We start from the raw sequence: 13,506 nt of genomic DNA, 5'->3' as shown, positions 1-13,506 counted from the left end.
CAGATCTATTACATAAGTTTCAAAACTGTGTACAGGAACAAAACAGGGAAGGTCCTTAGTGTAACGGAACGTAACAAGGAACGTCCAAGCTGTCAAAATTTTGAGGTTATGTCGAGTATTTATTTACTTGGTTCGGCTGTGTATGATTTCGAAAAGATAGTTATTTTTTTGGTCTATACTCAGTAAAATGAGTGATAGTGACGAAGAAACTAAGGGTTGACTTTAGAAACGGGCTGCACGAATTACTGGGTGTTTTTGGTTTTAATAGATCGGCAATGATGCCCCGAGTTATAATATAAAGTGTTTTTGTGCGGAAATGTGTAGTTTTTGAGAAATCTTAAATTAAAGTTTTGAGGTTAATTCTCAAAAATGAAACAGAAAATTCTATAATGTATGGCAAAAACTAGTGTTTTCTCACTCTAACCGTCATATTGAAGTGTCACTCAACTGTCAAAGAGTGTAATTACATTCCAATAGTTCATTTAGTTCATTCGCTTTTCGTTCGCGATTGTTTATGTTCCGTGTTTTCGTATTGTGATTTTTCTAAATTGTTATGATGATTATCATATAAATCGAAATTTATGTAAAATGTTGAAATGTATAAAACTAAATCTAGAACCATCATCATAGTTAACACCCCGACTCGGAGCACCCCGACATGGACAGGTTAGGTTAGAAGTGGTTGGCGGGGTCGTTGAGCGAGCGAAGCGAGCGAATAGACCCTGCCAACCACTTCGTGGTTATTTATTTTTAAACCACCCAGAAGTAGGAGCCCCGCGAAGCGGGGCTCCGTCGACCGAGCCAATAACACCGTTTTGACACTCCTAACCTCAAAACTAAATTTAAAAAAATCTCAAAAAATATACGTTTCCGCATCTTTTCCCTTTAGGGGGTATATCCTGGGCACCACATAGAATATCATCGGAGCAACGTGTAAATTACTTAAAGATTTCAACAGTATGAAGAGCTCAGATGATCAAAGTTTATACTTATGTGGCTTGATAAATGTGTGTTCAATTAAAAGAAGGCGAAGTAGAAAGACAGATGAAATGGATGCTAATTTCCACCAAACCTATTTCACTTACAAAGTGAGGGTGATAGAAAATAATGACACAAAGGAAGTACCTGTTTGTTATAAGGCATTTTTATCCATATTTGGGATTACTAAAGGAAAACTTGAACATCTTCAAAAGTCACTGAAAATTACAGGTGCTGCACCAAGTGACAAAAGAGGCAAGTCAAGTTCAAACAAGAGATTAGACAAAAACATTAAAGATCTGATAATTAATCATATAAAATCCTTCAAAGGAAGGTTAAGTCACTATAGCTTGAATGATACAAAAAAAGAATATCTGCCCGAAGATCTAAATATTAAGAAAATGTATAAGTTATATTTGGATGCATATGAGTCACAAAATCATATATCTTATGAAACTTACAGAACCATCTTTAACACAGAGTTTAATATATCATTTGGCTATCCAAGGACTGACACTTGCAGTGCGTGTGATGAATTTACAATAAAAGCAAAAGCATTAAGAGCTGAAGGGAATACTGTTGAACTTAATCGGTTAACTATTCTTAACAATTTGCATAAGAAAAAGGCTCAAACATTTTATGATCGTAAGAAGAATGCAAGAATGAAGAGCAAAAGAGATGTAGAATTTCAAACAATAGCCATGGAGTACCAGAAGAATGTATCTCTGCCAAACATTACCACTAACGATGTGTATTACAAGCGTCAGTTATCAATGTACTCTTTTAATGTCCATGCATTGGGAGATGCAAGCTCCTACTTTTATACCTATCCTGAAACCTGTGGACGCAAGGGATCAGATGAAGTGATTTCTTTCCTGTTTCATTATTTAACTAACCACCTGGATAGTCGTGTTAAGCATTTAGAAATATATTGTGATTCAGCAGGTGGACAGAATAAGAACTACACAGTGATAAGATTCATTCATTTTGTTGTCCATAAAATGAAACTTTTGGATTCCATCAAAATTACATATCCAATCCGAGGACTTTCATACTTAGAGTGTGACAAAAATATGGACCTTATCAATCTAAAAACCCACATGGAAGTTCCATACCAGTGGTATGATTTGTTGAGAGTTAGTCGCTAAAGACCCAAACCCTTTGAGGTGATTGAGGTAGGAATAGGCGAAGTAATAAGAAAATTTTCAGAATTTTTTCAAAATAAATACCTGAAAAAAGAGAATTAATGTGTGTAAGAGAACACCTTAGAGTTATTTTACACAGAAATAATTATAATGGTATATGGGAAAAATCACCCATAGTGGCAAAAAGGGAACTGGATCAGACACATCAAATGAATTTGAATTGCCAGAATTTTCTTACCAATTTTTTCTACCTATTAGTGCAGAAAAGTACAAGGACTTAATGGATTTAAAAAGATTTTGTTCTGAGGGGGCCCAATCCTACTTTGAAGGCATTCCTCACATATAAAATACTAGCTGCTGCCCGCAGCTCCGCTCGCGTGGACTATTAATCTTACAGGTACCTACATGTTATTGGGATAAAAAGTATCCTAAGTGTATGTTAATTTAGGATATACTTTATCTGTGTGCCAAATTTCATCCAAATCCGTTTAGCCATTTAAGCATAATTGAGTAACAAACATCCAAACTTTCACATTGGACATTCCTTGTATGGGACACAGTGGACATTACCAGTTTTTGCATGTTTCAAAAGTGAATTACTTTAATTTTTTAATTAATTAAAAATAACTAATTTCATCTCAATATTTTAAGTTCCTAAAAATAAGACTATAAGGTAAACTAAAGTTCCTATTACCAGTTTATATTGTAAGTAACATTTAAGAATGTTGTTAACTTTAAAAAATTAAAATGTTACATAACTTTTTGTTTTTGTGACATTTCCTGTTTTGCCCCTGTACCCTTCATTTGTGCTCGGTATGTGGCATTAGGTTCGCCCCCTATTGCCTGAGATTGAAACATAACTGGCGAAGCGTGGGTGTACTATACACCTCTGCCTAACCCTTCGGAGAATATAGGCGTGATTATGTGTGTGTGTGTGTGTGTGTGTGTGTCCAGTACATGTATCTTATGTTTTTATATTCAAATATTAGACTATGTCCATATGTAACATATCATGCGTGTTTGATTCAATACTTTTTATAATCACAATACGATTCAACGAATAAAAACCTCTGAACGATCGTCACGCTTTCAACAACTTACTAAGCTACTTCAATCTATAATATGTTATGGGAACATGAGATATTCATTTACGGTTTGGCATTCAAAAGTGCAACACAGTGCTAACGATCGAACTTCATAAATGCACTCAGACCACTTTGTTTATGATTCGACGTACTTAATCACTGTGCGTAGGCACAGTGATTTTGTTTCAATGCATTAAACAAGGTTGACAGTTCGTAGATTCATCTGTTTGATGTCACTGAGTGAAACACGATATACAACAATTTATATCTAATATCAGATAAAGTCATCTTTCAATCAGAATTGTATCGTTAAGGCGTATGGTATCACTCTGTTTATATAGTTACTCGAGCACGTAGGGAAAATTGGGGCTTCTGGATCACGAATCAAGCGAAGCGAGGTGAGTGATCCAGAAGCCCCAATTTTACCCTACTTGTGAGCTTTCCCTTTCCCTGCCTCTGTACTACCCTGGGACCACTAGGGGAGCATCCACATCGCACGCGGGCCAACATCTTCGGCACCGCTAACCTACGCACCTCTATGCACGCTTCCAGGGGTCACCCTACGGGTTGCGTCACCCTACGGGTTACCGCCGTCCCACTACTATCTGCGGGTCCCGCTCTCCAGCCGGCAGCTAAGCACCTACTGGTGGCCGCGGCTGTTGTCACGCCAGCGACCCCAGTTGCTGGGCAGCTTCAGCCAGCTTCCGTGCAGCTTCAGCCGGCTTCCGTGCAGCTTCAGTCAGCTTCACCCAGCTCACCGGGCACCCTACGTGGACCCCCAGGGACGGTACCCCCCTTACTCATATAAGAGCGAGAACTTAATTACCTGTGCCACAAACCCGCGACCTAGCCGGACCTAACCTAATTAAAGACCTGTACGAGACCTACCTCTTGTTTTCTTTGTCCTTTTAGGTTAACGGTCCGCACAGCCTACCTGTGCGGCCCTCACCGTTACAATAGGAAAAGAATTAAAAAACAGTCACAAACATTACGTCTCTGGGCACCACCCGCCAGCTAACACACATATTGATAGAACGAGGACACAAAAAAATAAATAAAAATACACTAGGAAGCAACAAACAAGAAAACAACAGATAAACGAAATGCCGGAATATAAAAAGACATTTCATCAAACACTCTAATGTCAGTTTGACAGAACATTTGACAGTCTGTGACAATCAACAGATGTCAAGCTTATGTTGAGTTGGTCTAATTCACTACGGTCCAAATGGTGAGCATTAGTGAGCACAATAAGTGGGTACGCCGTATTTAAAATTGTCGTAAAGTAATGTGGGTGAACGATAAAATAAGCAGCTTTACTTACAATTAAATGGATGTTAAAAAGGATTACGTCACACACTAGACCGTACACCGACTCGAAAGAATTTGGCAAGTTCGGCTAGTTTTTGCGCTTGGAAGACAACCCTGCGCCCGCGCTCACGCCTCCACTCTTAGGACTGGACGATGTTTGACCGGTACCTTTAGCGTGTCTCGCCAACAGGGTGTTTAACGCAGCCATAGTAATGACCTTTTGGCGATCTCCATCGGCGACCTTAATTTCGATGGTGCCATCTTGCGTCCAACAAGCTCGCATGCCGAAATGCTGCCGTGCTTTGGCGAAGATTGCTTGCCTGGGTTTCGTGAGGAATTCTCTTAATGCTACTGATGACCCTTGCAGTTTTGATTTTGCATTCCAAACAGCATTCCTATCAGCAACATTAGAGAACGACACAAGTAATGGTCGGTGATGCTCCTCCCCGCGGGCTCCAATTCTGTAGCAGGCATTTATTGAGGGTGACAGAGCCATCTTCTTGTGAAGGATGTTGTTAATCACAGCCACATTGTCCTGTTCATCAGTTTCCTCCACTCCCAAGAAAAGAAGAGCCTTCCTACGGTGCCTTGTTTCAATGGAGTCAACTGAGTAGGCACAGTCGCGAATTTGCGGATGCAGCAGACTGAGCATGTTAAACATCAACTCCCTAAATGTTCGAAATTCTTCAGCCACTTTAGCCACAGTGTCTTTTGCTGCGCTGGTGGTAAGTTGTGCTTCCAGTTCAGCCATTCTTTTGTTGAAGGTATCCTCAAGCCTGAGCTGGACTGACTGAATGTCACTGAGCTGAGACATTTCGTTGAAGATTCCGGTAATAGTAGTGCAAGTGTATGCTGGTGGGTGGTGTCTTTAAGTATCACTTCATGTAGGGTGATACCAACAGTGGCACTGATATATTGTAACTTAAAAAGCACTAAACTGTTAATTTTATATATTAAAATGTGTCCAAACTATTTTATTTTAAATATTAAAGAATTGCAAAATTTTTTATGTGTACACTAGTTTACACCCACCCACAAAAAAAAAATGTTACTGAAGATCAAAAAACTCAGGAAAATTACCAAAAGGGAAGTACCACTTGCGAGTCTCAAAAATCTCCAGCGACTTATCAACAAGTCAATTGTATTAAAAACTCGGTACCTGAATGTGGACAGGTAATTCTCCTAGCAGATAATCAAGGTAAAGGCGTTGTGCAGAAACTTATCCATAACAAGAAAAAACTTATGTTGAAAAATTATAAAATTCATTCAATTAGAAAACCGAATGCGAAAACAAAATATGTATTAGCGGACTGTAGTAATTTAGCGAAAAGTTTGACAAAAAATGACTATGTTGTGTTAATGGTAGGCAGTAACGATTCTAATCCAGTAGAATTTATGTCTGAAATATCTATAGCGCAGCATCACCTCAAAGTCTGTAACGTCTTTGTCCTTAATGTTTTTCATAATCGCTACCTTATTGAATATAAAATTAATTCTTAATTAATAATAATAATATAATAAATTGTTTATTGTTCCATAATCGTTACATAAGTATAGCATGAGGCAACCCCATTAAGTTATTAACAATACTTGTGTTGGGGCTGACTCGCTACTTCCGCTGTAATACATTTATATAATGGAGACTAATAAACTAAAATAAGAAACAGGATACAAATCAAAAACTAAAAATAATTATGATAAGGTAAGTAATGCTATCAAAAAGAGTAGCTCGATGGTGTATGTGTGTGTATACATATGTGTATGTGTGAGTGTGTATGCGTGCATGTTTATGTATATAATATGTGTGAGTGTGTGTGTGTGTTTATTATGGATTCCATTTTAGCAAGGTCTGATCAAAATTTGTTCGATTTCCTCGTATGTTAACGTTTTTAACCAATCAGTAATAATCTTCTTGCATTTATGTTTAGACTCTGGATTGATTTTTAATTTAGAGTTTATTCTATTGTAAACATAGGCAGATTGAGCGCTATACTGACGCTCTGCAAAAGCCGTACGGACCCGCGAGGAGTGAGCCACAATATTATTCCGTCTTTTGTCCTGGTCTGCTGGGATATATGGGGTAGATTTATGCGGGTATAAGGTCATGTTTAATAAATATAGCTGTCTAACTGTTAGTAAACCACACAAACAATATAGACTGCTAGTCGGATATCTGTATGGTTTAAAATACATTACTTTTAAAAGTGACCGCTGTGCTCTTTCGAGCTCAAGTAATTTAGTTTTGGAGGCTCCTCCCCAAACCGGGATGCAGTATGTTATAACAGATTGTGCCAGCGCAATATAGATTTTACCAAGCAGATCTGGAGGCATAACACAGCGAAGAGTCTTAAAGATCCATATGAATTTCCTAACTCGAGAGATATTAGTGTCAATCTGTGCATACCACGATAACCGCTCGTCAATAATAATACCTAGGTATCTTGTGGTAGTGACTCGTTGTAACTCTTGACAATTTATGTTTAAATCAGAAGACGTTTTACTCTTGAGGATTACTATTTTAAAATCTGAACCTGGTTTAGATTTTGCACTTGGGGAAAAGCAGATGTAATTCGTTTTTGAAATGTTTAAGGTTAGAAGATTAGCTTTTAACCAGTTCCCAATAATAGTTAGGCCACTTTCTGCTTTTTGGCGCATAATCTCCCATGATTGCCCAGAGAAGACAATGGCTGTGTCATCCGCGTAGGAGAAGATCTTCCCACCGCTATCCCTGAGATTACATAGGTCATTTATATACAACAGGAACAGCGTTGGGCCGAGCACACTCCCTTGCGGGACGCCAAAAACAACGTTTTCTTCTTCACTATGCATGTTTTCTATCTTAACCTGTTGCTTCCTTCCCCGAAGATAGTTGTCGAAAAGGGAGAGAGCCCTGCCTCTTAATCCTATGGCTTCAAGCCTCTGCACAAGGATGGGAACAGAAACGGTGTAGAACGCTTTTTTAAGGTCCAGAAATACTGTTATGCATTTATACCCTTTGTCCACTTCTCTAACGATTTCATTTGTTAACGCTGTAACAGCATCCTGTGTCGAAAGCCCCTGTCTGAAACCATATTGAGAGCTAGAGAGAATATTATATTTATTTAAGGTTTACAAGTCGGTTATTTAGTATTTTTTCTAAAATTTTGGAGATTGATGGCAAGACAGAAATTGGGCGGTAATTATTGTCATCGTTCGTGTCACCCCCCTTGTGCACAGGTGTAATTAAGGAACGTTTTAAAGCAGTTGGAAATATTCCAGTTTTGAAGCACAGATTCGTTAGTCTACATATTAATGGGACAACAAAATCTCTGGACAATTTGAGGAAGTTATTGGGTATACCGTCCCATCCAGGAGCGCTTCCAGAATCAAGGGCCATCAGTATTCCATCAACTTCCCCTGGGTCGGTCTCTAGCAATACAAAAGAGGTCGGTTGAGTGTATGAATTAGAACAACTTGGCACGCTCATCATATGTCCGGTCTGAGTCATAATTTCCTCTGCCAGTATTTTACCTATAGTAGCAAAAAAGTGGTTGATTCTATTCAATGAGTCAAGTGGATGTAATGAGATTGGAAGTAAATGTACATTTGAAGATTTAGGTTTCTTATAATGGGTGATATTATTAATGTTACGCCAGAGTTTTTTAGGATTTTTAATAGAGTACGCAATTTGTTCCTTAAATATTAAATAAATAATTAAAACTACGAAAATTGTTCGTATATTGAAATTGATCCAAATATAGACATCTCGACACAAATTATTCACCAAATAAACATTGCACAATATACAAACACATTTCTTTCATACAATGACCACAAACTAGAAAAGAGTAATAATTTTAGAAATATTGTTCGAAATCAGTTTACAAAACGAAATTCAGCAGATGCGACACCGACTGTCAAACCTAAAATTAACAACACCATTATATTGGAACCAAGAAGGGGTACAATACCTTTTTATTTTCCCGTTATTAAAAAAAACATTACAAATACAACCTGTCTGCAAATTGACTAACAAAAGCAAATTTTTCATCAAAATATTGCTGGTGCGTTAAATAAAATAACCGATTTAGAAATTGTGTTGCAAGAGTTAAAATAGTTAAAGAAAAATGTTATAATAGTATGTCTGAGCGAACATTTCTTGAAAAAGAACGAAGAAAGTTACTTAAACGTAAGCAATTTCTAGCTGGCTGCGAGCTACTCACGACTTGATCAACGACGTGGAGGTTCTTGTATACTGTGTTCGAAAGGTTACAAAAGCACTGAACTTGATGTGACAAAAACCTTTGCTGGAGATAAACATTTTGAGATCTGCGGCATACAACTATATAAACCTAAAATAATCGTACTTTCTATATACCGAACACCCAACTCAGACGTAACAATTTTTTTCAAACATTTATCAAATATTCTTTCCAAATTACGAAATAAAAAACATAACATAGTAATCTGTGGGGATTTTAATAAAGATTTAGGAGCGTCCGATAAAAATAGTATCCAATTTAAAGAATTAATAGTTAATCAGGGATTACAATCTATACTAATATATAAAGCTGAAGAGTTTGTTTGTTTGTTTGAACGCGCTAATCTCAGGAACTACTGGTCCAAATTGAAAAAATATTTTTGTGTTGAATAGACCATTCATCGAGAAAGGCTTTAGGCTATAAACCATCACACTGCGACTAATAGGAGCGAAGATACAATGGAAAATGTGAAAAAAACAGGGCAGGTATAAATCATAACTTATATCTACAACGTGTAACGGAATAAACGCAAGACCTCAGACACCCCAATTAGAAAATTAAATTATAGAACTAAAGAAACATCTGTAATTCGATTTACCTAAAGAACGCTATGTTTTTTTTATAAAATAGTTGGTCCTCCTAGCTCCTCCTTCCTAGCTGGACGCATAATGTTTGAGCATATTACTGTATCCCTACGCACACACTCATAGCGCATACTCGTGCGCGTGCCTACGTAACATGTAGGTAGGAGTAGAAAGCAATGCATGTAAGCTTAGGTATGTATCTTTACGTTTAATGGCCGAATATTGCGTACCTAGCTGATATTAGTAAGTTGTGGTATTACCCTATTAATTATTGTTGCCAGCCTTTGCCCAGCTGTGGGACAGTATACGCTAAATAAAAAAAATAAAAAAATATTGTTAGTTGCCTAACTAGTAAAATAATGATTTCATCTTTACATCACACTTACAGGCTTTTTTTATGGTGGGAAAAATCATCTAATGACGAATCCCGCTCTTGGGCGGAGCGAGAGACAGTGTCAGACTCTTACTGACTAAACGACCCACCCCGTTCCAACGTTGCCTTTCGCACCCGGGCCCCAGCTGGCTTCGACCCTATTACAGGGTCCCTACGTTTTTCGGACAACTCCTTGAGGCGCGCGGGAACAGTGCGTGCCGTCGACGACTGGGCTTGGTCCGGAATCTTACCAGACGACTGAACGGCGAACTACCCATTGCTCGCCGTCCGCACACTTACTACTACAGGCTTTGAACTTCGAATAATTCAGTTCAACTACGGATAGCTAAGAAGTACTTTTAAATTGAGCAACCTTTCATCCCACTGCGATTTATCAGTACGGCAATACCTAAAGTCAGACATGTCACGCGTACCACCTACTCGTCAGTGTGTTTACATTTTTAAGGTTCCGTACCAAGAGGATAAAATTGTCCCTGTTGTTAAGACTTCGCTGTTGCCGCTATAAAAAGAAATACTAAAAACGGAATAAAATGAATATTTAAATGGGTTATTCATACAACAAACGTGAATTTTTGGCGGTTTTTTGTCGATAATGGTACGGAATCCTTCGTGCGCGAGTCCAACTCGCACTTGGCCGGTTTTATTATTACGTAGGTATAAAACATATTCAGTGTTTAAAAGATTTCAATCATTTATGTATTTACAGTAGTAAATAAGTATTACGAAGGTACATACCTGAGCTATTTACACTAAATACTTCTTCTTCGTCCTCTTTTTCAAAATGTCTTCAAAAAGATTTTCAAAAAAAGATTTTCAAAATGTCCACCACCTTGCTCGGTACACATTATTGCACGTTTTCTTAAGTTAATTTTTAATTTGTTAAGCACTTCAGTTTCACTTTTCACTTTAAAAAACGCGAGTTCAATTTTATGTTTGAGGTCATTTATACTGGTTGCTTCGTTTACATACACTAGCGATTTTATTCGACCCCACAAAAAAAAGTCCAACGGTGTTAGATCGGCAGATCTGGGAGGCCACGGTATAGGTCCTCCACGTCCAATCCAATGAGAGCCATACTCCGCATCAAGATGCCGTCGAACGTTCCACGTGAAATGCGCGGGAGCTCCATCATGTTGGTAAAACACGGGTCGTCGTAACAACGAGAGAGGGACCTCCTCCAATAACTGGGGCAATATCTCTTGCAAGAAGTGTAGGTAGGTATCTCCAGTCAACCTCGGTAAAAACACAGGGCCGAGTATGTGTGTACCTACAACTCCCGCCCACACGTTCACGGAGAACCTGTGCTGAAATGAGTCTACACGACATGCATGTGGATTTTCGTGCCTCCACAAATGCATGTTATGTTGGTTGTAAATACCAACTCGTGTGAAGGTGCTCTCGTCCGTCCAGATGATGTTTCGTTGCCAGTTTTCCAACAACCATCTACAAAATTGCAGTCATGGCAAGTAGTCAGTCGGCATTAGCTCCTGACAACGTCGTAGATGGAAGGGGTGTTCGCCATCAGCACGTAACGTTCTCCACGCGTACATGTGGCTGCAGTCAAACAACGACGCTGCTTCCCTCGTGCTGCTCTCTGGATGTTCATCGAAATAATCGAGAATGTTTTCCTGCAAACGAGTAGAGCGCACATTCGTCCCTCTATCCAAGGCCGTGTTACGAAACGTACCGAAGTCCCTCAGGCGCTGAGTTGCACCTAGCATTGTCCTGGCGCTCATTCTGGTACCATGTCGTTCATTGAAGACTCGACACGCTAACTCCACATTATCGTCGCAACGAGCCAGTGTCCTCACCATCTCAGTACACTGGATATTGCTGTACCGGAAAGCCATCGCGCGTGATGGTATCTGTAAAATTATTTTGATGTGATTCAAATTTTCAATTGATCTACCCTCAAAGATTTAAATAGATACTTTTTAACAGAACTTCCGGTATGAAATATTATTATGTCGGTTATTTAAATATTAGTAAAATATTAAATATTAATTACAAATCATCAAAATAATAATTTAAAGTGTTAGTAGTAATTTTAAAATGTAACTTATTTTAACGGATGTTGTTATTAGTTGTCAATTGACTTAGACGGTACAGTATAAAAGCGATGGACGGTGCGTCGCCAGCCAGTTGAGCTTCGACTACGGAACGGACTACTTCTCTTCAAAGTTAAGTCTCTTGTTTTATTATTAATTGATTACGATATGATGACGATGTGTTTTTTATGTATTATACAATACAATTATTATGTTTTATGTACATTATGTGTTATGTATAAAAGTAGGAATGGCAATATCACTTATGTAGTTGTCTATTCCCCTTGCCTTGTTATAATTAAAATATACAGTTATCATGTTTCATGAAAAATAGACCTTGAGATTACAACTATATTTACATTTAGTAAACAGTAAATTGCAGAAATAAAATAAATTTAGATACATATTTGTTTCCTAATTATTCTCCTAGTTATTTCATTTTCCCTGTAGTAAAATTCATTAGTCAAATGTCAAAATTACATCATGAGTAAAACAGTCAAAACAAAGCTTATCACTAACGTGGTCTGTAGCATTTTCTGACACGCGCGTAAACAACAACAACAAAATTGCGTAATTCACTTGTCGGTTGCCGGCGAATGACTAATTTGGCGGCACGTGCGCCGGCGGCATATCAAACAAAAGCGGGAACTCAAAGGGCTAAGTCAGTAAATTATTGCATCTCGCTCTTTCATATTGATTTAGCGTTTGCAAAAAACGTACCTATGATTTTCTAATATTTTGTCATTTCTCTACAAAATATTGTGAATGCGGAATTACAAATTCAGTAATGCATTTAAAAAAGCTTTATTGCTTTGAGATAAGTTTGAAATTTCCTAAAATGATGTTTTTATTTAACTAGCTTAAATGTAATAACCTACGTGTGTGTGTAGGTAAGGATAGAAATGATATTGTTATTTTTACAAATTCGGTTGTGCAGTTAAGTAAGACGTATTGCTCGGAAATAAAGACTAATCTTTCTTAAATTAAATATTTTACCTTTCGCACACTATCATACTTTATTCTAAAATGTATTGATTTTTTTACGTGTGTGTATGGATGGATATTAAGCGATCTACAAATTCAGCCGTGCATTTTTATGGGCTTTTATTACTTTGAGCTAAGGCTTATAATTCCCTAAATAAAATATTTGATTACGTTGGTTTTACGCAGTGGTCCTAATTTAGATTAAATGAAGGATATTTCTGGAGAAAATTAACACATATAAATAATGATCGGAATCGATTCAGAAGCCGATTCTAAGCAAACTACTTTCAGGTCTTGCGTTTATTCTGTTACATGTTGTATAGATGATATTCCTCCAATCTTACTAAAACAATGCGCAGAACACCTATCTATACCATTGACTTACTTAGTAAACCAAAGTTTCCAAGATGGTCAATTTCCTGATGCTTTAAAAATATCCCTAGTAAAACCCATTCATAAGAAAGGCGACACAGATATCCCCAGTAATTACAGACCTATAGCCCTTTTACCAACATTTTCCAACATATTTGAAAAAGCAATGTACTACCGCCGCTGTAGTACCAATCTGATAGTTGCTACCAATTAATGACTCCTTTTATTATTTTGACTCGCGAACCAATGTTACCACCCTCATGTACTACTGCTACTTGCTCTCCTGGTAACCCCCTCATGACTGCTGCCCACTCTACTGATACCGACCTCATGCATGTACAGTACCTGCTACCCAGCTACAAAC

This window comes from Trichoplusia ni, chromosome 6, assembly GCF_003590095.1.
Source record: "Trichoplusia ni isolate ovarian cell line Hi5 chromosome 6, tn1, whole genome shotgun sequence".
NCBI classification, from domain to species: Eukaryota; Metazoa; Arthropoda; class Insecta; order Lepidoptera; family Noctuidae; genus Trichoplusia; species Trichoplusia ni.
The sequence above is the reverse complement of the archived record's forward strand: the minus strand, read 5'-3'. Positions refer to the sequence as shown.